At 46.3% G+C, this 17,967-nt stretch overlaps 1 long non-coding RNA gene across 1 annotated transcript in view; it reads right to left on the bottom strand.

The window, feature by feature from the left end:
• Window positions 1-17,079, bottom strand: part of LOC111773120 (uncharacterized) — a 42,370-nt gene extending 25,291 nt beyond the window's left edge. The window contains exon 1 of the long non-coding RNA XR_011438094.1: window positions 16,238-17,079. This is a non-coding gene — a long non-coding RNA (uncharacterized lncRNA). The remainder of the gene's footprint in view (window positions 1-16,237) is intronic.
• Window positions 17,080-17,967: the final 888 nt, after the last annotated feature.

The raw sequence follows: 17,967 nt of genomic DNA, 5'->3' as shown, positions 1-17,967 counted from the left end.
GATCTCTGTCCCACCCAGTAAACGCACCCTATGCCAGATAATCCCACACGTCAAGGGCAGCACTGAAGTGAAAGGCTGGTGGGAAAGGCCCGGCGCTGTCCACCAGGTGGGAGTGAAGGAGGACAAAGGGAGGACTCGCCCTCCTGCCATCTCCCGGGCTCTTCTCTTCTATTTGTCTCTCAGCAGGAGGAAAGGGGCAGAACCACAGTCAAAGTGGCCCCAAGCCCCGAGGAGCTGAGGGCCCCGTGAACTGTGCTTCAGCTGGCCCATCGTCCTTCTAATGCCTTCTCACACCCTACTCCTTCCCCCACCACAGCCAGATAGAACTTTCCTGAATCCACCAGATTCCCATGGTTTCCAGCTCGGTGCAGACAGATGTGGCAGTGAAGGTGAGCGTGTGGCCTGTTTGCCTTCAAGGTGTAGAATCAGAGACTTCTCCGCTTGTAGCCTGACCCGGCTGCCCAGTCACTTTGTACGTCTCTGGGCTTCAAAGAGGACTGCATGGATCCAAAAGTGGATTACCATCGCTGCTGTGTCCTTTGAGTAGATACTATTCATACTATCTATACATATATGCTGTGAACTGAACCTTTGTGGCCTTCCCAGCGTTCATATGCTGCAGCCCCAACCCCTGTGTGACATAATAGCATTTGGAGATGGGACCTCCAGGAGGTAATTAGGGTTAGAGGAGGTTGTGATGGTGGGGCCCTCATGATGGGATTAATGTCCTTATAAGAAGAGACACGAGACCTCTGTCCACCACGTGAGGACACAGCGAGGAGGCTATCTACAAGCCAAGAGGGCTCACACTGCAACCCGACCATCCGCCACCCTGCTCTCGGCCTTCCAGCCTCCAGTTTGTGAGAATTCAACGTCTGCTGTTTAAGCTGCCCAGGATGTGGTATTTCTTACAGCAGCCAAGAGCTAACTCAGACATATGTGTGTGTGTGTGTGTGTATTTTTTTTGCAGGGGGAGGGTCTGCCCAACCCTTCCATCCTCCAACCTTTCACACGCCCATCCCCTCCTCATCCACAAAGTGACCCAGGGAGCAGCCACGTTTGGACAGTGCGCCCCTGTCCCTCTACACCCACACACCCCCTTAGCCCATTGGAACAGCCGATGTCCCCGCCTGGGGAATGGGGAATTTGGACTCAGAAGTTCAGCCCCAATTAGGCCGCACTCGTAAATGGAGGAGGTACGATGCAGGAACTGTTGGCAATGGCCGTTTTCTCCCAAGTGGATTAGAACGTGGAGAAAACCACTCTTCAGCCAGAGAGATGGATGAGGCAGGCTTGCAGAGAAGCAGGAAAAACAGAGAATGAGGGAAGCCTTAAGTCAACATGGGGCTTTTATCTCCAGTTCCAGAACAGCCCCAGGGCCCAGCAGCCTCCTGACCTTGCGTTTCCTGAGAATCCTTTGACCTGAGCTAGCTCATGTAGCTTCTGTGGCTTCCAGCCAAGAGGCCACATTTACCAGAAATCATCTATGAAACCAGCGGCTGAGGAACCACTGGCCGAGGCCAGAGCCCCTGAGAGCACCTCCCAAGAGGCCTTACAAATCCATCCAACTGTATCTTTCGAGCCACAGTTTACCACCCTCCCTATGAGGGTGAAATCCGAGTTTTGGGGGTGACTTCATGACATCAGGACGCTCTCCTCACCCTTCTTATGCTCTGAGCTGGTACACTGACCAGTCAAAGTCTTGCATTCCTTCAGCTGCCACATTTTAAGAAGGAGAGTAATGGGCCACAGTGCCTTATCTGAAATTCTTAGAGCCCAATGTTTTTAGAATTCAGAATTTTTCAGATTTTAAAAGTATGGCCCATGCCCTATAAATGACATAACTCCCCCAGCAGGGTCTGGGGCTACCCCTTAATCAAATACATTAATATTTCTGCAGCAAAATGTACAAATATTTTTCAGACTGGGTTAAATCAAGATAATAGATACTTTCATGTCAAGGTTTCCTGCCAAATAGATTCAGATCAGCTCAGGCCAGATTTTGCCTTCAAGTGAGTTAGGAAAACCTTAGTTCCAGATCCTTCAGTATTGCGGTCATGGACTGTTACTAACCCACATTCAACAGAGAAGTAAACTGAGGACTAGAGAGGGTAAGCATTATTACTCTTACCCGGCATGACTCAGATAACAGGCCACGTTGAGATCCAAACTTGGGTGCCCATCCCGTGTACATTGTGCTCAACGCTGGGAAACGCCAGACTACCCTTGTGATCTTCCATCCTCTCCCGCTCCTGCTAAATCCAGCCACGTGGTCCTTCTGGACCACAAACCCTCCAAGAGCTTTCCTCCATCAGGACCTTCGCACCTGCGGCTCCCTTCCTGGGATCGTCTGCCTCCCGCTCTGCAGATGCCGCAGTTTATGCATTGTTGACTCAGTGAAGGCTTCCTTAACACCCCAATCGGAGGCACCTACTCACCTGTTCCCACATCACCTTAACTGTCATCCTTGCCCCTATTGGTGTCTAATGTTTCTTTCCGATCTTTTAAACGACTTTCTCCCCCTGTTGACTCTAGCTTCTTGAGATCAGGAACCTCAGCTGGTTTGCCGTCTGCTGTATCTGCCATGTTCTGAATACTGCCTAGCACATAGCAAGTAGTCTATAAATATTTCTTGAATCAATAAGCAAGAAATTGTGCTTCCATTTGGGGGGCCTGTGTTTGCTTTGTTCTTTTGAGAAGCCTGTGGTCGTAAACAAGGGGAGGTAGAAGGCAAGTCGTGTAGCTGTGTCGCCCCGTTGTCCAGCTCCACCTCCCCTTCTTCAATAACAGAACTCCGGAGTCCCAGCGGAGAGGCTGCCACGCAGCGGGAGTCCACTGCTCCCAGCATCCTTTACGGCATGGACTTGGTCAACCGAGAGTGGGTGCAAAAATGGGCCATGCCATTTCTGAGTCATGCCCTTAAAGGAAATGTGAATTCTGCCCCTGGCCCTCATCCCCTTCCCGCTACCTAGATGACGTCAGGTTCTAAAGGAGCCTCTTTGGACCCAAAGATGGAAATTTTGTCTTGAGAACCACAGAGCTGCCTCGCCTCGGACAGCTTACCTCCTGTCTATTAGACAGAAATAAGCTCCCATCTTGTTTAAGCTGTTGTATTGGGGGGGTTTTAGTTACAACAGCTGGGCTGGTACTCTGACTATCACAAGTTTTTAAGTCTTTTTCAGCAATTTGGAATGTTCTTGCTGTATCTGGTCTGCCTCTGCAGGAACAACTACCCAAATACTATCTCACATTTTTCAGTTTGTTTCATCCTTACCGTTTTTCAGGTTAGTTTCTGTGTCCCACAACATATTGCATTTCCAACCCTTCCCCTGCAGAGAGGGAAAGGAAACACACTGAGTGAATGCCTGCGAGGGTCCGGTAACCACGCTACATGCCTTGCCTGTAGTATCTCGCTTAATTCTCCGAATAGATCTGTGAGTCCAGGTCATTATTTTCATTATTATTCATTTTGTTATTTCATTATACATTTTAATATTATTTCATATTATTTTGATAATAAGAAACAGGCTCAGAGGGGTTGAGTGACTTGTGCAAGATCACATAGCTAGTAAGTGGTAGAGCTGGGCTTTAAACCCAGGCCGTATCCATGTTGGCTCCTTCACTACTCTGCACCTACGGTGTGCTGTGCACCATGACCCACGGCTTGCATTTGGGTTTTTAGATTTTTCTTTGGACTATAACTGATTTCATGAATATAACAGTATGACTTTCACTTCACAGCTTTCTGATCTTTATTTATGACAGCTTTACATGTCCAACCCTCCATCTCTTCGGGCCACGCTCATTTGTTTCTAATAAATTGTGGTAAAATATTCCTAACCTGAAACTTACCATTCAGCTATTTTAAATATGCAGTTCAGTGGCATTAGGGACATTGGCACGGTTCTACAACCACTCGCCTCTGTCCATCTCCAGAGCATTTCATCCTCCCTGGAAACATGTGGAACGCTCCACGGATTTGCGTGTCCTCCTCACACAGGACCAGACCTGTTGGCTCTGTGTTGTTCCGGTTTTAGGATCTGAGCCTTCCAAACAAGAGCAGGGGCCAGGAGTTTAAGTCGCTGGTTTTCAAATTCTTGGCTCCTCTCCTTTTTTCTTTCTTTCTGTGACCTGCAGCTGGCCACTTAGTAATGAAATGGAGCGTCCTCGTCACACCTGTGCCTGTTCAGAGTCATGAGCAAGAGGAGGGAGAAACAAACAGGAATCTTTATCAAACGGCTCTTCTCTCTGTCCTCTGCCCCCTGGATCCCCAGGAGTCGAGCAAGGAAAATGGAGAAGATGCACAAACTGCCTAATTTGAATCCAAGTCCTCTTGCAGTTCCTTAGCCTTTCAAATGGTGAGGAATGACTCTGATTTGCTCTGCTCTGGCAAGACTCCGAGGGTCCTCCCGCGCTGGGGCTGAAGGAGAGGTGGGAGTCATCCTGTCCTGCCCCTCAGTTCAAGTATGAGACCACCGAGGCTGCAGTGAGGCAGGATTCCCACTGTTCAGAGCTCTCTCTACCTTGACATCTGCAGGCAAGTCTCGCCAATACCCTCCTGTTCCCTCTTAAGTCTCTTCAAAAGCCTTTCTTTCCCTAAAAGTCCATTTTAAGTCCATTTAAAAGCCTCAAGCCCCATCACTTCCTCACAACAGAGCCATTCGGTCCCTTGTGTCATCTCAGCCCGGCGCTAGGAGGCTACTAGAAGACCTCAAAACATCGGCGCCATCGTGGATGCTGTGCTCCGCCACCCAGACCCCCACATCAGGACTGCAGGGTTTGCTCCCCCAGCTGCCCGAACGTCGGTGGCTGACCGTCCTCAGCTGCCAGCCCCCAGGGCTGTCCCTTCCCCAGGGCAGCCTGCATCCAGGGACTAGTGCCCCAACGCGGGGCAAGATGAGGGCCGTCCTCGCTCCATACCCACCATGATGACCTTGCAGCCCAGCTCCTCCCTCTGTCCAGCTTGGCTCCTTCCCCTCGCCGACACGTGCAAACCCACTTGTTCCCCTAATACACCTCCTGCACCCTCACGGCCCATCAGAGACTGCTGCCCGGAAGCCGGCCTGCCACAGCACCCAAATGGAAACAACAAGGAGGCTTCAGTTAGTCAACGTTGAACGGGCAGTTTACAGACGCCGCGTTATGTCAACTCCAGTTCCGTATGATCCAACGTAGTATCCTGTCAAAAACATTCACCAAAAAGTCATATGTAATTTGTGGTGTAGATGCACACTCATGCGTCTGCCTTCCAACAGCAGGGGTGCGAGGGGCTATGAAGAACCGAGAGACAAAACTCAAGCTACTGCCAAGATTCGGGGGTAAAGAAAGGAAACCAAAGCACAGACCTAATTCACTCTGCATGACTCTCTGTCCAGTCTGAAGGGCTGTCTGCCCCTCAGGGTTTCGTCTGCATTGCCAGCTCCCAGGTCCTTTTTCCATTTTCTCCTTTCCTTCTTTCTACTCTCACTCCATCCTCTAGAGGTTTCCCTTGTCTGCAGGAAAGCATGGCAGGGGGGAGGACCACGGTTTACGGAAGGAAACAAATTTTGTGCAATTCTCTCTCCTTTCCACGAAAGGCTTTTTCATGATAACACCAACATTTGAGAATTTCCTGTGTTCATTGTCCTTTCAGTCTCTCATGACAGTTCCCCGAATCTCTACAAATAAATTAGCTGATCCACTGCTCGAAAAAATCCTTTGTCCTCACAATACTATTCCTGGGAAGAGGCTCTGAGTTTAGTGTGTTCCTGCCACTTGATTATGTTGTTTATTGCGCTGATTCAACCCATAAGTAAAAACAGACCTCAGTGATATGGCAGGTTCAGTTCCAGACCAACAAAATAAAGCCAATATTGCAATAAAGCGAGTCACACAAATTTTTTGGTTTCTAGTGCATATAAAAGTTATGCTTATATTACCCCGTAACCTATCAAGTGTGCCATAGCATTGTGTTTAGGAAAACAATGTCCATACCTTAATTAAAAAATACTGTATTGCTGAAAAATACTAACCATCATCTGAGCCTTCAGTGAGTCGAAATCTTTTTGCTGGTGGAGGGTCTTGCCTCAATGTTGACGGCCGCTGACTGAGCAGGGTGGTCGCTGCTGAAGGCTGAGGTGGCTGTGGCAATTTCTTACAATAAGACAACAATAAGTTCGCCACAGCGATCGACTCTTCCTTTCATGAACAATTTCTCTGTAGCATGTGATCCTGTCTGACGGCATTTTACCCACAGTAGAGCTTCTTTCAAAATTGGAGTCAGTTCTCTCAAACCCTGCCACTCCTTTATCAACTAGGTTTATGTCATATCTAAAACTTTTATCATTTCCACGATCTTCACAGCATCTTCACCAGGAATAGATTCCATCTCAAGAAACCACTTCCTCTGTTCATGCATAAGAAGCAACTCTTCATCCACTAAAGTTTTCTCATGAGATGGCAGCAATTCAGCCACATCTTCAGACTCCACTTCTAATTCTGGTTCTCTTGCTGTTTCCACCACATCTGCAGTGACTGCCTCCACTGAAGTCCTGAACCCCTCAAAGTCATCCATGAGGGCTGGAATCAACTTCTTCCCAATTTCTGTTCACGTTGATATTTTGACCTCTTCCCACAAATCATGAATGTTCTTAATGGCATCTAGAATGGTGAATCCTTTCCAGAAGGTTTTCAGCTTACTTTGCCCAGATCCATCAGAGGAATCGCTCTCTATGGCAGCTCTAGCCTTATGAAATGTATTTCTCAAACAATAAGACTTGAAAGTTGAAATTACTCCTTGATCCATGGGCTGCAGAATGGATGTGTGTTAGCAGGCATGAAAACAACGTGAATCTCATGCATCTCCACCAGAGCTCTTGGGTGACCAGGTGCGTTGTCATTGAGCAGCAAGATTTTGAAAGGAATCTTTTTTTCTGAGCAGTAGGTCTCAACAGTGGACTTAAGATATTCAGTAAACCATGTTGTAAAGAGATGTGCTGGCATCCAGGCTTGTGGTTCCATTTATAGAGCACAGGCAGAGTAGATTTAGCATAATTCTTAAGGGCCCTAGGATTTTCAGAATGGTAAATGAGCATTGGCTTCAACATAAAGCCATCAGCTACATTAGCCCCTAACAAGAGAGTCAGTCTGTCCTTTGAAGCTTTGAAGCCAGGCATTGACTGCTCCTCTCTAGCTGTGAAAGTCCTAGATGGCATCTTCTTCCAACATAAGGCTGTTCCGTCTACATTGAAAATCTGTTGTTTAGCGCAGCGACCTTCACGCATTATCTCAGCTAGATCTTCTGGAGAACTTCCTGCAGCTTCTACGTCAGCACCTGCTGCTTCCCCTTGCACTTTCATGTTATGGATACAGCTTCTGTCCTTACACCTCAGGAACCAACCTCTGCTGGCTTCAGACTTTTCTTCTGAAGCTTCCTCGCCTCTCTCAGCCTTCACAGGATTGAAGAGAGTGAGGGCCCTGCTCTGGGTTAGGCTTTGGCTTCAGGGAACATCGTGGTTGGTTTGATCTTCCTTCCAGACAGTAAAACTTTCTCCATATCAGCAATAAGGCTGTTTGGCTTTCTTATCATTCTTGTGTTCAAGGGAGCAGCACTTTTAATTTCCTTCAAGAACTTTTCCTTTGCATTCACAACCTGGCTAGTTTAGCACAAGAGGCCTAGCTTTCAGCGGTCTCTGCTTTCAACACGCCTTCCTCACTCAACTTACTCATTTCTAGCTTTTGATTTAAAATGAGAGACATGCAGCTCTTTCTTTCATTTGAACATTTAGAGGCCGTTGGAGGGTTATTAATTGGCCTAATTTCAATATTGTTGTGTCTCAGGAAATAGGGAGGCCCAAGGAGAGGGAGAGAGATGGGGGAGCGGCTGGTGGAACAGCCAGAACACACGACATTTATCCAAACTATGTTTTGCCACTTTACTTGGGGCCCGGTTTGCGGGGCCCCAAAACAAGTACAATCGTAACATGAAAGATCCCTGACCACAGATCACCACAACAAATATAATAACGAAAAACTTTGAAACACTGTGAGAATTACCAAAATGTGACACAGAGACACAAAGTGAGCAAATGCTGTTGGAAAAATGGTGCCAACAGACTTGCTCAACACAAGGTCACCACAAACCTTCAATCTGTAAAAAAAAAAAAAAACAAAACCGCAGTACCTGCAAAGCGCAAGAAAGTGAGGCATCCGTGTCGGCGTCCGGGCTTCTGATTGATACTTCAAGCAACTTTGAAAGTCTAATGATTGGTGTGGGGGTCCTAAAGCTATTGCAGCGTGGCTCTCCATCACCATGTTGAACTGAGCCTGGACCTGCTGCCTCCCTTCTCCCTTGCTCCATCTGGGTGTCGGTGAGAACGAGGGGAGCACGGGGCCAAACGGCTCTGCATCCGCCCAGGATGCCCTCCAGGACCTGGTGAGGGCAGCCTGAGGCTGGGCCTGGCCAAGAGGACAGGATTGGTGCAGATGCCCAGGTCTGGTCCTTGTGAAACTCAAAATCTGGTAGGCAGGAGCATTCGACACACAAAGCTACACCTGCTATTAGTAAACAGATGAGAGCCTTTGAGAATAATGATTAGTGAAAACTGGGGGCAGCAAGGAGGACTTCCTGGGGAGGCAGGTTCAGGAGAAATGTTTCTTTTAAAATTTTGGGGGGGATTTTTTTTGCTATAAAAGCAATCCATATTCTCAGTAGAAAAATGAGGCAAATCATATATGTATATTCAGATAACTCTAGTCCCACAATCCAGAGATAACTGCTGTAGATATTTCTTCTAAAATTATTCCATTTAATTTTACTCTCATTTAGCAGGAAAAAAAGTGAAGTGAAACTAAAGGGGTTGCTAAACTGTACATATTTATTTCTTCAAAACAAGAGATGTACGAGTTACTAAGGAACTCTTCAAATAGATTACAGAAACAGGAGACTTTGACGTTAGGGTGAATGGATGTTTTTTTAAGTTTGTGCTTATCAATGGCCATAAGGCTAAGTTTCCAGATACTGAGTTTCAGGTGACTCTCTAATTAAAACCCAAAGCCACCGCTCCATGCTAAAAACAACCAAATCATCCTTCCGGTTTTTTTTCCAGGAGGGAAACGGAGAGAGAGAATGAGAGGGAAGGGGAACAAAACTTTACATCTGGGTTTACTCTCCGGGTGATGCTTCAAAAACATTATTAGGGCAAAGCCGATCTGTAAAGAAAACTGTGCTATAAAAATGGCAGACCACTTGCAGGAGTGAGAACCACTCGATACCGAGAAATGTACCCATTACAAACCCAAGCAGATTTGGTTTAATTCAGAGGGCCCAGCGCTATTTCTTATACACGAGCCACTGCTCAAATCTAACTCGCTTCCTATTTAGACCATGGCTTTTTTTGTAGAGTGTTTCATTTTATTTCCCAGAATGCCTAGTGGCCATTCTTTTCCTTGGTGAAAACAGGCACTCATTTCCCCACCTCACTGAGAGCAGGATATCATGACACTTCTAGATCCTCATCACGAGATTGTGTAACGTTACCCACTTTCTTCCTGAAGTCTTTCCATGGAGCCCCTTGGCTTCCTGCTCTAATCTGGACTTGGTGCCGTCTAGGCGTGCGGAACAACTGCCTTCCTCCTAGGATTTCTTGTCATTGTCCTCCTCAATTGGTTCCTTGGGCTCCTTTTCTGCTTATCTCTAGAACAGTGCTGAGTAGCTCTTCTAGAAAAGTACACAGAAGACAATCTTTCTGAGCCCTCACCTGTGTCCAAAGATACCTTTACACTTAGTCTGGCTGGTATGTATTTCCATGTTCAAATCATCTCCCTCGGAATCTGGAACTCGCCACCCAAGCCTTTCAACATCCAGGGTTGCTGCTGGGAGGCTCACCGCTCTGACGTGAGTCCCTACACAGGAAATCTCACGCTTCCTTTCTGAAAACTTTAAGGCTAGCCTTTTATCCTTGCAGGGCAGAAATCTCACCAATATGTATCTAGATGGGCCCTTTCAATATGAAAACCGAAGTCATTTTCCTATTTTGAAAAGAGTTACGCCCTCCCCCCACCCCCGGGTACTCTTTCCATCCTTCTGAGAATCCTGTAGGAAGAGATGGAGTGTGATCTGCTTAGATCTCTTCTCAGCCTTTTCTTCATCTTCTTCATCTCTTTTTATACCATATCTCTAAGTTTGAGAAGATTTCTTTCTTCTGCTTACCTTCCAGATTACTTACTCGGTCCTTGGCTGCCTCTGTTTTACTTTTTAGACTTTTGTGGAATTTTGAAATTAATTTTGGGAATCCTATTTTCAAGCTTTCCCTTTCAAGAATTCTAGTTTTCTGACTATTCTTTTCAATGGCAACCTGCTTTCAATTTCTGGATATAATGTCCTCTTGAATCTCTCCACAGGTTCTAAGGAAACCTTCTCAAAAATTCTCTTCCGTATCCCCCGGGAGCAGGTTGCTCTGCTCTTCCTGGCTAGGCTCCTCCTTTGCACTGATGGTTTTCTTGAATTACCTGGTTATCTTTGTCCTTGCTTGTTGACAAGCGGAGGGCCAGTTTGCCCCGGGCTTCCCTGAGCCACGTTTTGAGCAGTATTTTGAGATGTGAAGACTAGGGATTGGACAAGTCAGGGTGAGGCAGCACAGGTTGACTGTAGCGGTTTGTGTTTATCCTGGAGGCAGAAGTAAGCAAATCACAGTCGAGGCAAAGAAGCTAATGTGACTAGAAAAAAGTGCCACGCTAGGGGTGAAAAAGAGAGAGACGAAATTGGAAGATTCAAGGGGTGAATAAGAAGAAGACTGATGAAGGGTTTTTAATGGGGGGAGAAATACGCCAATCTGATGGAAGATGGGAACACTTCTAATTTACTGATCACCACAGACCCTACCACTACCGCCACGTGCTGCTGTCTCCCCAGAGAGAGACTTGAAGACTGACTTCCGTTTTTGACCGCCTCCTCAAGAAACAGAAATGTCTGCCCTCTCCTCTCCATGGGTCCTGCAGAGCTGAGAGTGAAGCCATGAAGCAATCAGGAAGAGAAGAAGCCCATTGTCCACTGTCTGAGGGTCCCACGCTGGGAGCTCCACACCACCCCTCCACAGCGCCATGTCGCTTGCTGGTTGACCTCCCAGGTCAATCACACAAACAACATCGCTGCTGCTTAGCCACCTCTCATTAAGGCAGCAACCTTGCTGAGCTTTACATGCTATCAGAACCATTTCTTTTAAAGCTACCGCTTATGGAAATTGTCAAACATACTCAACAGCAAGGAGAACAGCAAAATGAATCCTCGTGTGCCCGTCACCCAGTGTCTTAGTCCACTTTGGCTGCTGTCCCAGAATACCATAGATCAGGGCGCTTATAAACAACAGGAACTTATTTCTCACAGTTCTGTAGACTGGAGGTCAAGATCAAGGGGGCAGCAAGGTCGGGATCTGGTGAGAGCCCGCTTCCAGGTTCATAGACAGCTGTGTTCGCTTCCAGGTTCATAGACAGCTGTGTTCTCGCTATAACCTCACACTGGGGAAGGGGCAAGGGAGCTCTCTGGAGTCTCTCTTAAAAGGGCACTAATCCCTTTCAGGAGGGACCCACTTTCATGACTGAGTCACTTCCCAAAGGCCCAATCTCCTGAAACTAGCATATTGGGTGTTAAGATTACAACATATGAATTCAGGGTGGATGCAAACAATCCCTCTCTAGCACCCAGCTTTAAGACTATATCAACATTTTGCCCACTGAAGAACCTACTTTTAAGCAGCATTCATTTTTCAAATCGAGACTTTTTCATAAACATGTGTCTAAGCCCCACCTCCAGGAATCCTGTGATCAAGCCGAAGAAAACATAATTTTAAAGAGCTTCACAAGCAATTCCGACGCCCACAAAAAATTGAGAGCCAGTGCTGTAATGCAATGAGAACAAGTGCATGACTCTCACAAGTAAGTGGCACTGAAGAGGGTTTGATAAATAACAGGATACCCAGAAGACGTAAAGGAAAAATGTTGACAGCAGTCTACACGGACAATGTAAATGCCAGGATAGCAAAAGATCACAAAGAAAAGGAAGACAAATGATAGAATGAGAGGAAATATTTTCTTTTCTTTTTTTTTTTTTTAAGGAAGATTAGCCCTGAGCTAACTGCTGCCAATCCTGCTCTTTTTGCTGAGGAAGACTGGCCCTGAGCTAACATCCATGCCCATCTTCCTCTACTTTATATGTGGGACGCCTACCACAGCATGGCATGCCAAACGGTGTCATGTCCACACCTGGGATCCGAACCTGCAAAACCCTGGGCCACCAAGAAGCGGAACGTGCACACTTAACTGCTGTGCCACTGGGCTGGCCCCTGAGGGGAAATATTTTCAACATAGATAATATCCTTAATTCATGGAGGGTTCTTATAAATTGGTAATATTTATTTAAAATAGCAGTGTTTGGGGGCTGGCCCAGTGGCGCAGCAGTTAAGTTTGCGTGATCTGCTTTGGCAGCCCAGGTTTCGCCAGTTCAGATCCCACGTGCAGACCTACACACCACTCATCAGGCCGTGCTGTGGCAGGTGTCCCACATATAAAGTAGAGGAAGGTGGGCATGGATGTTAGCTCAGGGCCAGTCTTCCTCAGCAAAAAGAGGAGGATTGGCAGCAGATGTTAGCTCAGGGCTGATCTTCCTCAAAAAAATAAAAAAGCAATGTTTGTAAAATCCCCTAGACAAAGTCTATGAACAGGCACAGGCTTTTCAGACTTAGAAGAGACTCTGAAAATGGCTAATAAGTCTATGTATAGGTACTCAGTCTCTTTAGAGGTCAGGAAAATGCCAGTTAAAATGATAAGAAACCATTTCTACCCATTGTATTAGCCAAAATTGAAATGATTCCTAATTTCCCGTGTGGATGGGGTTTTGGGAGGAAGGCCACCCCCTAACAGTGGGACTGACCTGCCGCCAGCTGTTCAGATGCTGATCGGGCACCGTGTACTAAAATGTATAACGGACACACTCTTGGACCCAAAAGTCCTCCTTCACGGCATCCAGCCAGCAGAAATAAAAGGATATGTATATTAAGACATATGTTTCATACTAATATCAGTAATAACATTTGCTGAGTGCTTGCTTACTGTGTGCCAAGAACTGTGCTAAATGTGTCACAAAGGATGTCTGCATTAATCCTCATAACCACTTTGTGAGGTAGTTACAGCTGTCTCATAGGTAAGGACTAAAATTCAGCCCAGTTACATATGTTGCCAAAGGTTTCTTTAAAACGCGCTAGTCACTTTTGGAGTTAGGCCTTGAAACCGATCAATGTGACGGCGGAATTCACGCTCTCAGCCACCACAATGTGCTACCAAACCAGAGACAAAGAGCCAGAAAAGAAAACTAACCCCAATGCCACGATCTGTCTTTACGATGACCTCGACCACTAGAAAGCCAAGATGCCCAGTCCCACTTTGGTTTCACAGTTCAAATCCACTTTGGGGGTGGGGAGCTGGAACAGATATGTTTTCCATAGAAAGAGAAAGAAGTTGTGATGAGAAAGAAGAGACAAGTAATTAATTGTCTGCTGAATGGGTCGCTTGGGAAGAGCTGTCTCCCCAAAGCAAGCTCAGCTTCTCCCTGTGAATGCCTGGTCACAGGATTTCCAGCCACGGACAAGGGGCAGGTCTCCCAAATTTCCCAACAGCAGCAGCCCTGCTGGCCTCTCCCCAGCGGCCCTCCCCAGGCAGAAGTCGAGGGTGTGAGCAACTTCTCCAACTGGCAGAGGTCCGCAGACTCTGAGGATTCTCGGGGCACTGGAAACATGACCTCAGTTTTCCTGGAAAATGACCACTTGTTTATTCCATCTCCTTGGAATTTGGAGAGGATGTCGTGAATGCTGTGTTCTCCCAGGCCCGGGGCTGCCTCTGCCCTGAAACCTCAACCCCTGGTGGAAAGGAGAAGCAGTTTCTAATTCACGGCAGGGTCATTTGCCACCACGTCCCAGGATCCGCGGACAACTCTCCAAAGTCATTTGCTCCTAAGTTTCATGTTCAGAATCTGGGAAAAGATTCCACGGATAAACCATGCACCAGGGCTTTTCCTCTGGGTCCAGAGGAGCCAGGAGCCTGTCTAAGACTATGTTCTCACTTAATGATGCTCCAAAATAGAATTATTTCAAACAACAATCAGTATAAATGAGTCACAAGGACCAATGTAAACAGCGTGTTATAAAGCAAGGATTATGACTAATCTCGTTCTGTGTGCCTGAAACCAATAACAACAACATAAAATAAACAAGTAGCAAGTTTTGACCTGGTAGTCTATTTAAGAGGCCGTGACAACCACAGTCCCCGAGTTGTTTTTTTCTTTTCGCCAACTGTTATTAATAGCTGCTTAACCTAACCTTGTTCTCCCTTCAGACTGCTGGGAGTAAACACACTTCGAACTCGTCCAGACGCCCTGCCTTCCAGCACGATTCTGAACACACGTCCCGCTCAGGCTGAACAACACGGCATTTCCAGATGACTCTCCCCATGCCAAAGTCACTCCAGAAAGTTCCTATTAAATTCTTCCTTCCTTTGCAGGAAAAGTTTCCCTATTACCAGCTTGTCCAAGAAGGCATGATGTGGCTCCCTGGACTCGCCCAAGAGCCCTGAGACCCCGAACAGTCGCATCCTTCCCAGCCTCTGACCAGAACAGAAGGAGGGAAGCCCAGGTTGAAGCGTTAGATGGATGGGAAGCGCTCTGATTCTGGGCAGAATGTTATCTGGGCTCAGATCCCAGCTCTGCCGCTTACTAGCTGTGTGAACCTGAGCGAGACGCTTCACTTCTCCATGCCTCAGTTGTGCCATCTGTAAAATGGGAGCAATGACTGTTCCTCCTTCACAGGTCTGTTGTAAGACGCAAAGGAGAAATTGCGTGTAAAACATACAGCACTTTGCAGAGAGGAAGCACTCAATAAACATCATCCATAGTTGTTTTTTTGTGTCAAGTAAAAATCTCCTCTGATGGACCCTCCCTGACAGTTGGAAGAGTGGTTGAGCCCTTAGCTCTGGCATCTAATAGACTTGGGCTCAAATATCGTTCTACTAGTCACGAGCCATGTGAACTTTGAGTTTTTCCCCTAACCTCTATAAGCCCCTTTCTTCATCTACAAAAATGGAAGTGACTGCAGCGCCCCACTTCTTAGGGCTGTCAGAGGATTATGAGGTAACGCATGCCCTTTTCAATGCCCAGCACATAGTAAGTGTTCAACAAATGTTAGTGGCTGATTTTTTTCATTTTCACTTTATACTTTTTATTTCAACTTCCGCTCGAATCAAGTACTTAGAAATTGAGCACAATTGATTTCCCTACAAAGATTTGCAAGTTTACTGCAGTATTACAGGCAGCGCACTGGTGGGGAGCAAATCCTGGCAAAGGAGTCAGAATATAAGGATGCTGGACAAGACTCTGTCACGGGCCAGCCAAGTGATGTCAGGAAACATCAGATGCTCGGTTTTCCTAACTGTACAATGAGATTAAGACGTCTTCCCTTCCAGAGTGGGAAGATGTTCACGGGGGAACAAATGAAACATGCTTTGTAAACTGTTAAACAATGTGAAAATGTAAGACTTCAGGACAAACGAGGACTTGCTAGAATAAGTATAAATAGGGCATAATATAGACCTGCAAAGCGGTTTCTCCCTTGACTGGAGTGGATTTTTACTTCTCAATAAGTTGAAAGCGGGTAAGAATCTCTTGGGTTGAAGCTGGTTAGAAGGACAGAATTCACTTCTACAACCGTCAGTTAATTAGCACCTGTGCTTTGGGAAAATGATGCCAAGAGAACAGGAAAATAGCTCAGCGTCCAGCATATGGAGAAAGGGCTGGACTTCCCTTCTAAGTGCCAGGCCAAGTCTTTTGGGCATGGATTATGTTTTGGCTTTTATTGGATAATATTCGATTCTTGCTATTTTCATTCTATGTCTCAATAAACTTTCTAACGCAGACAAGTAGCTGAATGTCTAAGAGTCTCTCGGTCTCTTTCTTTGTCTCTCTCTCTCTGAAAATAAACCCATAAACATCAATAGGATGCAGTACGCAAGTGTTCACACTTCTACTAAGAATAAATTGTAATAAAGTCAAGCAAAAACAATCCATAATTATTTCCATTCTTCAAAATTGTAGTCAGTAGGTACTTTTTTCATTTTTCTTTAAAGAAGATACATTTTTTTTCTATTTGAGTTTATGAGTTGTTTTATGGGCGAGAAAATTAAAAGTGATCCAGGATGCGAGAAAATGAATCCGTTTTACCTGTCGCCTTCTCCAGCTCCGCAGACAGCAGCACTGGTGACCCGAATATCTGGCGGTTTGGATCCATGTTAATGTTCTCCTAACATGTCCCATCGTTAGTCCCACGCGCTCGTCCTGACCAGGAAGATGCTTGGAGCAGTCAAAATTTTGATAAAACCCGTGAAACAGGAAGAGGAGGAAATGCTTTCATCTTACAATGAGCAAATCAGTGTGCCAAGAAACTGACGCAGGTCGCCGGCCACGACACGCCAGCCTGCCGGCAGTGTGACACGGGGCGACTTCCTCCTGGGACCTCCATCTAGTGCTCACCTCCCTAGTGACAGAAAAGCTCCAAGGAAAAAAAGTGAGAGAAATCATAAACTGGGTGGCCTTTCCCTTCTCTACCCCGAACCCTGCGCTTGGTCCAGCCTGCATCCGACTGTACCTGCCCAGGAGTCTTCTGCCTTCCTTGCACGTGGGGCAAAGTCATGCTACCTCGGCCACAGCCGGGCTTCTCCCGCGCCCAGGAGAAGCTGTGTCCTTGCTATGTCGTGTTTTCTGTCCACCAAGAGTGGGGAGGGCAACAAAGCATCTTTCCCTCTGTGCGCTCAGAGCCGAGGGCAGAGATGCTCAAGAAATCTGTTGAATTCAGTAGAATCTTATAAGCTATGTGTGCGGGCTGTACTCAGAGAGATCCCTAACAAGTTTTAAAAGTCCAGTGGAAGGAGAGAGGAAAGAGTCTTTGAAGGCACAGGATTCCCTCAACCAGCCTTAAGAACTTGCAAAGCCAACAGATGGACAGATTCTAAAAGCTCAGAAATGCACAAGGATAAGAGCACATGCTCCTTCCTACAAGCGCCAACAGAAAGCTTTAGCTAAATAAACAATGAAGTAATTTTAGTGTCATCAAAATAAACCTTTTTTTAAAAAAAGAGTGTATGAGCCATAGCTTTAAGCTTGTAAACTGGTTTTTAAAGGGGCACAGGACAGAGGTTAAGAATCATCCGGAAAGTTTACACTCTGAAGCAGCAGTGTACTGGCTAGACACAGAGCCTTTGGGCTCACACAGCTTTAATTCAAATTCTGGTTCTGCCGGTTGATAGCTGTGTGAACTTGCACAAGTTCCTTAACCTCTCTGCGCCTCAACTGCCAGAGGTTTAAAGAGATCATGCTGGTAAAAATGCTTAGCATAGTACCTAGCACATGGTACACAATGAATAAAAGTTTATCGTTGCTATTTTGAAATGATTTGCGTGTTTCTGTGGATGGCCTAAAGGATATTCAAATATTTTGATTTGAATATGGCAAATCCTATATATGGAATCATTTTGTAAAAATTCATGCTTTCTCTCATCTCTCTCCATGCAATTCAGTTCCTCACTTAACAAATATTTTCTGTCACCCATCTGCCAGGCCCTGTCCTAGATCCTGGGGATTCAGCAGGGAACAAAAACCCCTTCCTGTATAGCATTGACTTCGTGTGGGGAGACACAGGAAATAAACATAATAAACAAATAACTTACAGACTATAGCAGGATATGCTCAGTGCTATGAAAAAGGAATCGAGGTAGTAAAAGGCCGGTAGAATGGCCGTCATCAAAAAGATAAGCAAGAACAGGTACTGGCGAGGGTGCAGAGAAAAGGGAACCCTGGTGCACTGTGGGTGGGAAATAAATTGGTGCAGCCACTGTGGAAAACAGAATGGAGGGTCCTCAAATCAGTAAAAATAGAACCACCATAGGATCCAGCCC

Source organism: Equus caballus, chromosome 4, assembly GCF_041296265.1.
Source record: "Equus caballus isolate H_3958 breed thoroughbred chromosome 4, TB-T2T, whole genome shotgun sequence".
Lineage (NCBI taxonomy): Eukaryota > Metazoa > Chordata > Mammalia > Perissodactyla > Equidae > Equus > Equus caballus.
The sequence above is the reverse complement of the archived record's forward strand: the minus strand, read 5'-3'. Positions and strand labels throughout refer to the sequence as shown.